The sequence below is a fragment of the Ailuropoda melanoleuca genome, chromosome 13 (genome assembly GCF_002007445.2).
Source record: "Ailuropoda melanoleuca isolate Jingjing chromosome 13, ASM200744v2, whole genome shotgun sequence".
Lineage (NCBI taxonomy): Eukaryota > Metazoa > Chordata > Mammalia > Carnivora > Ursidae > Ailuropoda > Ailuropoda melanoleuca.
The window spans coordinates 72,089,258-72,103,099 of record NC_048230.1 but is presented as its reverse complement, the minus strand read 5'-3'; positions in this window follow the sequence as shown (position 1 = coordinate 72,103,099).

Below are 13,842 nucleotides of genomic sequence, written 5' to 3'. Positions count from 1 at the left end.
AAGTGATGTCATCTATTTTCTTGAATAAAGAAATAGGATAAATTTGAATAGGATAGATTTGTCCTCTATCAGATGTGACTGAGGGGTGCCTATTTTCACGAGGACTCATCAAGAAGGTGATGTTTAAACTAAGATCTTAAGGAAGAGATGGGTGAGAAGTGCAAAGATCTGAGGGGACACAGAAAAAGTAAGTGCAAAGGTCCTGAGGCACTTAAGGAACCATGAGATAGGCACTATGACCTCTGTTCTACAGATGGGTGAAAGTAACGGGTTTACCCAAGAGCACCCAGCTTGTGGTATGCAGCAGATTTGAGATTTGCTGGGGCGGCTAACTCCAGTGGCCACACTGTCCAGGGACATTTTACAACCTTTGCAACCCAGCTGCCTTTACCTGGACTGGTGGATATATGGCTTCTGGAACTGTACCCAGGGCACGGCCCCCAGGTTTGGGGGTGGGCCTTGTCACATGAGGGTGTCGAATCCCAGTTCTCTAGACCAACAGAACAGAAAATATAAGCTACATATGTAGTTTCAAATTTTCTAGTCATGTATTAAAGAATGAAAAGAAATTAATTTTTTTAAAGATGTATGTATTTATTTGAGAGAGAGACCACATGTGTGCATGGGGGGGGAGGGGCAGAGGGAGAGAGAGAATCTCAAGCTGACTCCCCGCTAAGTGTGGAGTCCGACAGGGGGCTCGATCTCACAACCCTGAGATCATGACCTGTCAAGAATTGGACACTCAACCGAGTGAGCCACCCAGGCACCCCTAGGTGAAATTAATTTTAATATTATATTCTATTTAATCCAATATATCTAACATAGTATCATTTCAACAAATAATAAAATATTGTTAATGTGATCATCTAATTTTTTTCTTACTAATGTTTTCAAAATCTGGTATTTTATACTTAGTTTGGAAAGAAATCAGCATGGGAGCTAAATTGTCAGTGGTTAAAGTGAAATGCTGTCCTACCAAAACAATTAAATTGTGTTTAACGGACAAAACGTTTCACCTGCTTTAAAATTAAAAGGTCAGGGGCGCCTGGGTGGCACAGCGGTTAAGCTTCTGCCTTCGGCTCAGGGCGTGATCCCGGCGTTATGGGATCGAGCCCCACATCGGGCTCCTCCGCTGTGAGCCTGCTTCTTTCCTCTCCCACTCCCCCTGCTTGTGTTCCCTCTCTCGCTGGCTGTCTCTTTCTCTGTCGAATAAATAAATAAAATCTTTAAAAAATAAAAAAAAATTAAATTAAAAGGTCAATCTCATGAAAAAATTCAGTTTCTTAGTCATACTGGCCATATTTTAAATGCTCCATAACTTCATGTAGTAAATGGTTACCAAGCTGAGTAGCACAGCCCTAGACCAAGAATTCCTGGCACATGATCCAGGGAGTGTAGCAAAGAAGTGAAGGGCCTGTTGGATTTATAGCATAGACGCTAAATAGCCTTTAGCTGCAGTTTTATGCATCTATAAAATGGGATTAATTATACCCTTCCTTGCCTTGTAGTTCTAAGGATTCAATGCATGAAGGCATCCCTTAGTCAGATCACATTTCCTGGGTTCAAATCTTACCACTTCCAAGTGATGAAATTTTAGGTAAATTCCTTAAGCTCTCTGTGCCTCAGTTTCCTCATCTGTAAAATGGAGATAAAAATAGTACCCATTTCATTGGTTTGTCTTGAGGATCCAAAAACTTAATATTTGTGAAGTGCCTGGAATATAAATGCAATATAAATATTTGTTAAAAAGTAAGAAAATAAATGGCGACCAACTCCACTCCCCAGTTAAATGCAAACGTGCACTTTCCTAGAGACAGAATTAGGCTTTCATGAATTTCCGTCTCTCCAGGCTGGTTTTCTCCATTGCGCTGCCCTGGTTTCTGAGCCAAGCGGGCTGCGTTTCTATTTGCTGTACTTGGGCTGGCCCTCAGCACTGGGAGGAGGAACTCAGGCTGTGCTCCGAGGGAGGAGAGGCATGGGGGTCCGAGGACCAATGACAACAGCTGCTTGCCTCCTTCCTTTCCACCTGGCCTGGCTGATGCCTGCCACGCCCATGAGATTCCACCACTCCTGCCCTTCATCTTTGTAAGTTCTCCACCACAGAAGCTCAACGATGCCTTGGAAAGAATTCCGGTTGGATTCCAGGTCTGGCTAAAGCCATGGGTCCCGTGAGATGGTGGGCAAGTCATCTCCCCTTTGGGAACCCTACTATTCTTCCCTGTAAAATAGGAAGGAAGAGTTGGATTAAGGCAGTGTTTTCCAAAATATAAAATACAGAAATGGTAGGATGCCTGGGTTTTAGGGTCTCAAGACTATTAAATACCTTTGAATCAGATCGTGCTATAGGTATTTCCTTTTGTTTTTCTTCCTGTTCCTCCAGTTACTAGGGAGAAAGCCTCATTTAACAGCTTCTATGTCCTTTTTTTCTTTTTAAGATGTATTTATTTATTTGCGAGGGAGAGGAGGGCAGAGGGAGAGGGAGAGAGTCCCAAGCAGACTTCGTAGTGAGCCTGGAGCCTGATGTGGGGCTCGATCTCACAACCCTGAGATCAGGACCCTGAGATCACCACCTGAGCTGAAACCAAGGGGCGCTTAACCCAGACACCCCAGCTTCTATGTCTTTAACACCTCACTTGTTAAGGGAGAGAGAGCAGGGTTAGTTCAGAGCCTTCGGCAAGAGACAGGATTTAGCTAGACTCTAAGAATCTTGTTTTGCTGTTCTTGCATTCAACTTTTTTTTTTAATTTTCCTTTTTTTTTCTTTTTTCTTTTTCTTTTTTTCTTTTTTTCTTTTTTTTGAGAGAGAGAGCTTGAGCAGGGCGAGGGACAGAGGGAGAGGGAGAGCATCTCAAGCAGGCTCCATGCTCAGCAGAGAGTCAAATGTGGGGCTCAATTTCAGGACCCCGAGATCATGATCTGAGCCGAAATCAAGGGTCTGAGACCAAATCCAGAGTCAATCAACCGACTGAGCCACTTAGGTGCCCCCTTGTGTTCAATTTTATGGTCACTTCTTCTTTATGCAAAAAGATGGCTTTCCATTTTAAGTGAGAGATTTAAATTTTCCATTTTAAATAAAAACCTCTGAACTACTAGTACAAACGGGCAACCAGATTTGGGCCAGTGGATCCGGGTGATTCAAGAGTTGCAGCCCTCGGCTCAGGCTCCTCCTGGGGAGCCCTTATTAGGTAACTGGGCACCTCCTTCTTCTCCAGGGTTTCCCAGGGGCTTTGCAAAATCCTTCATCATCTGAATCTGGCTCAGGCTGGGCCCCAGGAAAGGCAGGAAGGCTAGTGCCTGGGCACAACATGGGCCCAGCAGTGGCCCCGGGCGACCCAGCCCTGCAGGGGGATCCAGCTCTGTCCTCTGAGTGTGAGAATGTGATTCTCTGCCCCAGGATGGAGCATGGCCCCATGTGGGTGCTTCCCTTACATCATCTTACTGCATCCTCAGACTTCCCCCAGCTTCCTGTTTTCATGCCTGGAGGCAGATGAGGGAGCTGGGGCTCTGAGAGTGACATCACTGGCCTAAGGAGTCTGTGGCGGCGGTGAGATCAGGAAGCAGCAGGTCTGGCTTAAAGTCTGGGAAGACTTTGTCTACACCTTTGTGCCACCTCCTTGGCCTGTGCTGGTTGTCTGACACGGGGCGAGTCACTTAGCTGCTCGGAGACCCAGAGCCCTGATCTATAAAATGGAACTGACCTAGTGTATCCTCTAGACGAGATAGGGGTATTGAATACACACTGCTGTTGGGCACTGTTACTGGATTAAATGGAGGGTTAACTGAGTTAATACCAAGTGCTCAGAAGAGTTCCTGGCACAGGGTAAGCACGTGATGGGAAGTGGCTGTTGTAGTTTCCACAGAGCCGAGGATGCCACCTGTCAACCCCTTCCCCCTCCCCACCTGCGGCACACATGCCTGGAGAGCTGAGGGTGGAAAGGCAGGGGCACATTTCCTGGGCGTCCCCCATATGGCCGGCCTGGGCTGTGTCCTTCAGCTGCTTCCCCCTGCAGCCCTGACCACAACCCTGTGAGCTAGGGGTGAATGTATGCTCTTTTCACACATGGGAAAATCAGGTGTCAGAGAGAAGTAACCTGCCCAGGGTCACACAGCAAGCCAGGGGGGTTTGAACCCAGGCGTGTGTGGTTCCAAAGCCCATGTCATTGGCCGTTTCAGAATCCTCCCACTAGATTGAGGGCAAGTTCCTGGGGAAGTCCCATGCCCTCCTCAAGGGCGAGGGGTCCTCTCCCCAGCCTGTGGTGGGAGGAGCCAGAGACTGCAGGAGGGAAGCTGCTTTCGGTTCTGACCTTGCCGTCAGACAGTTGGGTGACCTTGGGCTGCCACCAGTCCTTCTCTGGGCTCAGCCACATAATTACTGCTTTGTGTGTGTTGGAGGTGGGGCTCTGCGAACTTCCAGGGATCCTGAGTCTCCCCCTTGCCTTCCCACTGGGAGGAGGAGGAAGCCCTAGATCCCTCCTCCACCCCCTCAGCCCCCCTCCCACCCCTGGAGCTATTGCTAAGTCATCTGATCCCTGGGTGCCTGCCTGCCTCCTGCTGGTCCTGAAGCCATCAGGGCCCCAGAAGGAAAGGGAAGGGAAGGGATTACGTGTATTTGATTCAGGCCACTGTCCAGCCCTTCTGTTTCTGGGAACAGCTCGAGGAGTAGGAGGGGGTACTGAGGTGTTCAGCCAGCAGCCAGTTGCATCAGAAAGCCTTACGCAAGGTGCCCTCCTGGGTCAGGCACAGAGCCCTGCCCCATAGCCCCTACCCCCACTCTGGTCCCCTGGGTGCAAGAATGAGGACTGCTAGGCTGTATGGGGGACACTGAGCCAGGCCTGGGCCTCAGGGAGTGAGCCAGGGAGGGCGAGGGAAAGGAGGAGAGGGTTTGGGCAGGCACTGCTCATCCTTGTGGATGATGGAAGTTTAGGCTGAAAGGAGTCCAGAGCCAGCCCGCTCACTCTGTCCGTCCCTGGAGAAAGACAAGACTAGACCGGTGCCCTGGACACTGACTGAGCCCTGATCCTTGACACTGGTCATAGACAGAGCCCTATTCCAGACTTTGGACTCTTTCTGAACTCTGACCTAAAAACTTGGACATGGCCTGAGCCCCCATCACTGCTCACAGCTACAGCTAAATCCTGACCCTGGCCCGAACCAAGCACTGACTTGGTCACTGTCTAGGCACCTACCTTTTCCCATCCTGACTGATGTGGGAAACAAAGGCAGAAGAAAAATTATTAAATTTCCTTACTACCTACAGTCCATTGACAAGTCCTTGAAACAGGCAGAGTGACATTCCTCTAGGGACTCAACTGCCTCTGTTAATTCTTTGCTAAGGGCGAAAGGCAATCCTAACCTGAAATCCTCCCACCCCTGCCTAGGATCCTGTAAGTCTGCTTTAACATATATAAAAATTCCTTTGGAAACTTCCTTTATCTCTAAACCCCCCAAGATACGTATTGGCAATCATCCCCCCAGCATATGGCCCACCGATATACATCTGAAGGGTCTCATGACTAAGGTTTTATTAGACAGTAATAAATGACCTTTTCCCAACAACAGCTAGCCCCCTCCAGGTCCTGGAAACGTTGCTTCCAAAATTCCTTAGAGACTTTGGCTATCCCTAACCCCCTCCCACTTGAAAGTATGTAATGGGCCACTCTTCATGACCCCAGTGCAGCTCTTTCTGCCCACGGGTCCTGTCCTCGTGCTTTAATAAAACCACCTTTTTTGCGCCAAAGACGTCTCAAGAATTCTTTCTTGGCGGTTGGCTTCAAACCCTAAGGTCTTTCCTATATCACTGACCCTTGACCCAAATTCCAATTCCAGCTCATGATTAAGTTACAGTCCTGCAGGCAGACTTAGCTCTAACCGTTTACTCCTGATCCCACTCCAGATAAACTCCAAATGGAGCCATCGACCCGGTTGCTCAGGAGCAGAGCTGTGCTCAGGCACAGACAGCAAGAGCTTGGCACTTGCTGGCCTCCCTTCTGGCAGTCTTACCCCGTTCCAGGTCGAGGATGGCCAAAGGGCTGGATTGAACCCGAAACCCCATGGAGCTGTCCTCTGAGTAGCCCAAGACTTTGTGACTCAGCAGGGTGAGGGCAGGACACAGGAGTCAGGCAGAGCCACTGGGGATGTGCTGGGGCAGGTGCTGTGTCAGTGTGGAGAGAGAGGACAGTCTCTCTGAGGTTAGAGCTGTAGGTGGGTGTGGGGAGACCCCAGGTCTGGAGATGGATGGTGCCTGTGGCTGGCCAGGACCATTGAAGTAAAGCAGCCCAGCCCATATCCTAGCCACCTCCATGTAACCATTTGTTGCCCATTTTTCCATCCCTCATCTATATCATTTTCTCAGAGCATCCTTCTTTTCCTTGGAATTATAGCTTGGAATTATAATTTCAAATTATATATGTATTCAATTATATGTAACCATATATTAATAAATCAATAAAATATTAATAAATTAATATTATTGATAAATATATTAATTATATATAATTACATATACATTACATATCTATGTCTCTCTCTCCCATGAAGTTGTATGCTCCTTTAGGGCAGGCACATGTCGATTTGGCTCACCAATGTATGGTAAGTGCTCGGTGGATAGCAGCTGAATGGATTAAATCCCTCCACCGATATATTCATACCTCCTCCATCCATCTACTGTTCACTCATAACCCATTCCCCACCATCTACCCCTTCAAATTTCTACCATCTCTCCATTCTTCCATCTACCCTCTAATCATCATCCATCCATCCACATATCCATCAACTATCTATCTTTCCAGCATCAATCAAATAATTTATATATTCATTAATAATTAATTCATTAATTAATTCATTCATTCATTTCATTCAAAAAATATGTATTACATCCCCACCTCTGTGTCGGGCACTGTTCTAAAGCCTGGGGATACTGATACTGCAGGGATAATAGATGAAAATGGTGCTTATATCCATAACAGAAGGAAGAAAACATGCAAGAAATAATTAACATAAAAATACTTAAATGGTAGGGCAGTGCTGGGGGTGGGGTGGAGGCAGGCGGTGGCCGTAGTGAGTAAGGTGGTCCAGCGGACACCATGAGTCTATCTGGGGGCAAGTTGCTCAGGCCAGGGAATGGCTTATGCCAAGGCTCCAAGGGGAAGCTTGAACGGTGTGCGGGGGCGAAGGGGGACCGTGTGGCTGGAGTGGAACAGGAGAGGGGAGGGGTGGCAGATAAGGTCAGAGAGCTGATAGAGATTCAGAGCCCCTGGAGCTTTGAAGGCCTTAAAAAGACTCTGGGGAGAAAGGAGCAGCTCTTGCAGTAATTCTGTTGGGAAACTCCGGTGGCTCAGAGCAGAGCCATGATGAGATGGGATTGGACTCTGGGTCTACGTAAAAGGTGGAGACAGCAGGATCGCGGGGCTTTCAGACACGGAGTGCAGGGGAACGAGAGGTGTCAAGGGTGCCTCCAAGGTTCCTGAGCTGAGCAGCTGTAAGTGTGGATCTGCCCTCCGAAGAGAGGGGCCAGGGGCTCCGAGGCCGAGCAGAAGGTCGGCTTTGGTTGTGCAGAGTTTGAGATGTCGTTCAGACATCCTCACGGAGACACCGGGCAGGCCATTGCATGTATGCGCCGCAGTTCTGGGGAGAGGATGGGGCTGAAGACGGAGACCCGGAGCCGGGGGCGTGAGACTGGGGAGAGCGTGGGGGATCGGGTCCTGGGCCACTGCAGCAGGAAGGAGCGAGGCCGGAGGCAGGAGGACAGCCAGCAGGGTGCGGACTTCCGGAAGCCAAGTGAAGACAGAGGGTGCACCAGGGAGCAGGGACGGGTCAGCTGTGTCAAAAGCTGTTGATCGGTTGATAGATGAAGGCCAAGAATTGAGTGTTGAACTTTGAGACCTGATGCCCTTGACAACTCCAGTTTCAGTAGGTGTGGGACGGGGTAAGCAGGTAGAAGTGTGACTGGAGTGAATTTGAGAGAGAAGAGGAGGGGCGCCTGGGTGGCTCAGTCGGTTAAGCGTCTGCCTTTGGCTAAGGTCATGATCTCAGGGTCCTGGGATCAAGCCTCACATTGGGCTCCCTGCTTAGTGGGGAGCCTGCTTCTCCCTCAGCCTGCTTGTCCCCCTGCTTGTGCGAGCGTGCGCTCTCTCTCTGTGTCAAATAAATAAATAAAATCTTTAAAAAAGAGAGTGAAGGGGTGCCTGGGTAGCACAGTCGTTGGGCTCCTGCCTTCGGCTCAGGGCATGGTCCTGGCATTCCAGGATCGAGTCCCACATCGGGCTTCTCCGCTGGGAGCCTGCTTCTTCCTCTCCCACTCCCCCTGTTTGTGTTCCCTTTCTCGCTGTCTATCTCTGTTAAATAAATAAATAAATAATCTTAAAAAAAAATAAAATAAAAATAAATAAAAAAGAGAATGAAGAGGAATTAGAGACAATGAGTATGGACACTTTTTCAAAGACTTTTGCTCCAAAAAGGGAGCGAAACCAAAAACTGGGTGGTAGCTGTGGGGAAGGCTGCAAGGTCAAGTGAAGGCCAGGGTCTTAAAGAGCCTTCCACCTACCGCCCACCCATGACTCTATCCAGCTGCCATCCACCATCTCCCTGTCCCTCCACCGTAACCACGCATCTACCCGAATACCCATTCCTCGTTCGTAAGCTGAGAAGTCTGCCCTGAATGCCTACGATGTACCAGCTCCCATGCCAGGCCCTGGGGTTGGCGGCTTGTAGGGCAAGAAACGGAGAACCCAGAATCTGGCACGTGGGAGGTGGATTGGATGAATGAAGCAGCAAGGAGCCATGGCGCCTACCTTCCAAGTGCTTGGTCTAGACGGAGGACACAGAATGCCAGAGCTGAGGGCATTGACTGGGCGTCGTGGGATACAACCCAGAGAGCGACACTGTGGGTCAGTGATGAAACTAGGATTCACACCCAGGCCTCTTGTCTTTTTTTCTCTTCCAGGATGTTTTGTCCAAGGGGACAGAAGTTAGCTGGGAGCAAGGGGTGTGCAGGAATGTGGCACTTTAAAAGAGGATAGATTGTTAAATATTTATATTTATTCATATTTTTGGCTCAAAATTCAAAAGGTCCAGTGGGTAATACTTGAAGTCTCCCTTCCATTCCTGTCTCCAGCCCCCTAGTTCCTCTTTGTGGGGGCAACCAGTGTTCTTATGTTTCCTTTAAGACTGTAAAGTTGGAATGACAATCAAGGAGCTGGCCCCCTGCTAGCCTTGCCTGCCTTCTTCCACCCCCCTCTTTCGTTCAATCTGCTCCAAACATGCTCCCTTTTTTTCTAGTCCTTGTACAAACCAAATATGTCCTGCCTCCGGGCCTTCGTCCTTGTTGTTCCACCTGCCTGGAACTTTCCACATCTTCCCAGCTTCCTCTTCCTCCTCCCCCTTCAGGTCTCAGGTCAAATGTCACCTCCTCATAGAGGCTCTCCCTAACCACTCATGAAGCATCGTGCCCACCCCAGTCCCCGCGGCCTGTCTCTACTCCATAGCCCTGTCTTAATGTATTCACAGCACCTACCGAGGTTTGAAATGATCTCACTTATGTATTAAATTATTTATTGTCTGCCCTCCTAACCCCACCAGAAAGGAAGAACCAGGAGGGCAGCAAAGCCTCATCCTTCTGTCTAGCACAGAGCCGGTTCCCTACTCGGCGTTCAATGAACTGTCAAAAGAATGAATGTAAAGCGCTCAGCACAATGCCTGACATACAATAAAAGCTCAGAATTGCTGGGTATTTTTACTACGTAAGTGCAAATGGCTGTCATTATTTATGGGGAATACACAGCTTTGCTCAACAATTCTTATAGCAAGTATTTATTTGATCTTGTGTGATGAGGAGTCATGGGAGAAACAGAAATATGAGACCCAGTGCCTGCTGCTGAGGAAGAGACAGGATCACCGGAAAGACAAAGACTTTGGGGAAATAATAAGGCTATTGAGATCATGACTCATTGCATTACTCTAACAAGACTGGAAGTCGCTCTCACCACTCCGTTTTTTTAGATAAGAAGCCAGGGCTCAGAGGGCGGATATGCCTAATGTCACCCACCTGGTCTGAAGCAGTCAGCACAGTGCCTGTGCCCACAGTGGGGACTCAGTGGCCAAGGGCATCACACATCTGCTGGACTTCCCAGAAGCACTTCCAGTGCCACAATGCAGGACATGTGTCTGGGCCCCCAGGCAGAGGCCGGGGCTGCTGTGTTCCTCACAGCTCAGGGCTCCTGGTGGAGAGGTCTATGCGAGGGGCCCAGGAGTCTGTCTGCTGGGAGGCCTTTACCCCTGAGCTCCAGGGTCTGGTCTGAGGGGTGGCCTTTGTCCTGTGATTGGAAGGGGTCAGGTGGAGGCCTGGGAGGAACGAGGCCAGGCTTGTGCTCATGGGACACACGTAGATACCAGGCTCTACGGGTACTTGTGTGCACATGCATACACACACACACACACACACACACACACCTCTTGCATACTCTTCTCCCCACAGACACACAGAAGACTGCTCTCACTGGCTGGGTCCTCCCAGTTCCCCCATCCGACTGGAGTCATTTGAGCTCTCTGAGCTTGGCAACAGCAGGCTCAGTCCACCCTGTCCACCCAGCACCCACAGCGCCCAGCCCAGGGCAGGCCCTCAAGATCTGGGAGAAGATAAATCCCCTCCCCTCCTCTTTCCATCTTATATTTATTACTCCCTCCTGTTTGCCATCCCCCTTCCCGCAGGGCCTCCAGGATCAGGAAATGGTAAGGCCCTGACCCCTCCCTTTCCATCCCCCACTTCCCTCACACAGCAAGCATCTGCTGCGTGTGCATTAAATGCCACAGCCTGGCAGCTGTCCCCCTGCCAAACCCAGCCAGCGGGCCAACCCGGGCAAACACCCGGTGGACATCCTGTTTCCCTCCCTCCCTCTCCCTGCCTTGACCGCACGTCCGGGGCCAGATGCTTATGAAATCCCATGGGTTCTTCCAATACCAGGTTCCTGCAGGCCTGGTGCCCAGGGTTTGGCTTTGAGTCATGCACTTTGGGGCTTGGCAAGGCTGGGACAGGAAGCTCACAGCCCTTGGTGATGCCAACCCAGGCTGAGACTTGGAGTGGGGCTGGAGTCACGGGTCTCACCACTACTCAGGCCAAGGGAGCACACCTGGGAACAGACACGTGGGGATGTGGCCTGTAACAGGACAGGATGTGTCCAAGGTCAAAGGGAATGTCACTGTGAAAATCCAACCATGGTACTGTTCACTTTCGAACACATCTACCCAGTGGTGGAGCTAGACACCACTGCCCAATATTACAGGACAGGGTTTGAATCTCAGCCATTCACATGCTGTGGGACCTTGGGCAAGCCACTACACTTCTCTGAGCCTTATCTCTACTTGCACATAGCAGATGCTCAGTAAACGTATTGGCGGAAAAAAATCACAAACAGTGTAAGTGCAAATACACACTGAGTGTATCAGCATGTCTACACACATACTGTTGTAATAATTTACACACCTGTTGGTGTGCACATGAGTGGATACTGGTACACACCCACACGTGTAATATGCTTATCCAAGGGCTTGTGTGGGGGTCCACCAAATTTGTATATGGACACACGTGTCTGTGAGGTCATTTGCACTGATTACTTTTTCCCAATAATGTACCCCATTCTCAGGGTGGTTTTCCAGAAGATTTTCTGAGCACTTGTCATAGGCAGGATTAACCAATGTGTTTATCTGGGTAAACAGGACATCTGGGTGTCTACCCGATACCCGCATACTTGCCTGTGTCTGCGTCCCCCTGCTGAGGGGTTGTGAGTTCGACCTCATCCCTTCTCAGGTTGATCAGTTGGCAGAATCGGGGGGATGGGGGTCATTTCTGCATCCGTAGATGCCAGAGTTACGGGGCTCTCTGGACCTGGGCTGTTTGGGCTCAGATGTCACGTGAGTAGCCTTGGGCAGGAGGCTCACACGCTGTGCTCAGTTTCCTTTACTGTGAGGTGGAGATAATGGTCACCACCTCATGACGGTATGAAGACAAAGAGAGTTCGTTTCTGTGAAGTGCTGAGGACACAGCAGGGCAGGGACAAGCGCTGTACGTGTTGGTCTCTGAATGCGCCTCGTCTGTCCTCTGTGAAATGACATTAGCTGGTCCTTCCGCCGCAGCCATGACTCTGGTATAGTGCCGTTGTCCGTGTGCAGGGCCATCCTTCCCCTCGACGGTGATGGAGGGCAGGACGGCCTCGGAGTCGTCCGTGATGATGACACGGGCGTCGCCTGCTAGCCTGAACCTCAGATTTCTCCTCTGGCAGAACCGCAGCTACCGTTTATTGGCACTCCTACGTGTGTAGCTCATCGCTCTTGAAACTCTCTCAAGAGAGTGGCCTTCTTGTTGGTCCTATTTGAGAGGCAGAGAAACAGACTCAGAGGGGTTAGGGATCTCCTGGCCTCACACAGTGACTTGAACCCTGGCAGGCTGCCCCCCTCTCAGCCTGCTCTCAACTTAGCACGAGGGGTCAGGGCGTGAATGGTGCTGGGCGCCCGCCACATGTTGGCCTCTCTCACGGCACCTCGCACTAACACCTTCCCCATCTCCATCAATTCTGCTTCGCTTCTCTGTCTCGCCCTGGGGTGTCTCAGCTCCCTGACCTGGCACAGCACCCCCAGAAGCCAGGCCGTTGGGGGTGAGGTGGAGGACCTCCTCTGAATGGGCCCCTGGGTCTGTCACCCCCGCCCCTGGGTCAGTAGGGATGGGGAGGGGACCCAAGGCTCAACAGGAAGGAGGGGCAGCCTCGGTTGCTCAGGCTCTGGGAAGGAAAGGGGTGGAGCAGAAGGTGAGCCTCCCCGCCCCAAGCCCGTCGGCCCGCCTCCCTCCCCCGGTCCCCCCACCTCAGAGCGGAGGGAGGGAACGCAGGCCAAAGGAAAAGCAGCTTCCCTCTGAGGCCGGGGAGCGGTCAACCGGTCAACCGGCTGAGCTGCCAGCACCCCGAAGGAACACCAGAGGGCACCCGAGGCCGCTACGGGCTCTGCGTCTATTCCGTTCAAGCCCCCGAGCGCCCCTGGGGTCTCCGAGAGCCGCCAAGGCCCAAGGCCTCGTGTATTCCGCTGTTGCGGTTAGGTTGGGTGATGGCGTCGTCCAAATCTTCCCTTGCTCATACCCGTACTGATTCTGTCTCCTTGTTTCCTCCTTGATTGAGAGCGTTGCAATCCGCCCCGCAGCCTGGAATCTCCCAGAGAAGTCGGCCAGGGCCGCTGCAGGGCTCCTCTCACTCCCTCCTTTCCTGGTCCGACCTTTGTTTTTCTCAGATGGGAGGGTGACCCTGATTCCTGTTACTCCCTCTTGACAAGAACAATTGTATTATTATCTTTTTAAAAAATTTTTTATTTATTTATTTGACAGAGATAGAGACAGCCAGCGAGAGAGGGAACACAGCAGAGGAGTGGGAGAGGAAGAAGCAGGCTTCCGTTAGAGGAGCCTGATGTGGGGCTCGATCCCAGAATGCCGGGATCACGCCCTGAGCTGAAGGCAGATGCTTAACTGCTGTGCCACCCAGGCGCCCCTTATTATCTTTTTTTAATTTAAAAAATAATTTTATTTTTTATTTTTAGTTTATTTCATCTTATTTTAAACCAGACATGTATTGTGTGACTCATCATTGAAGTCCTTCAGAGGGACTGGAGGCTACCACAGAGGCCCTCCTGGGCTGAGGTGTTGTTCCTTCACAGAATCCAGACCTGAATCTGTGGTAGATAATTTTTAGATGCCTCATGCACCCAGTCCCAGTGGTAGTTTGTCTTTTAACCTTGGCACCCTGGTTATACCTTCTCTTCTGCTCGGCAGGATAGCCACATTTGCCCCAGGTCGACTTCTGAAGGTGGGAGG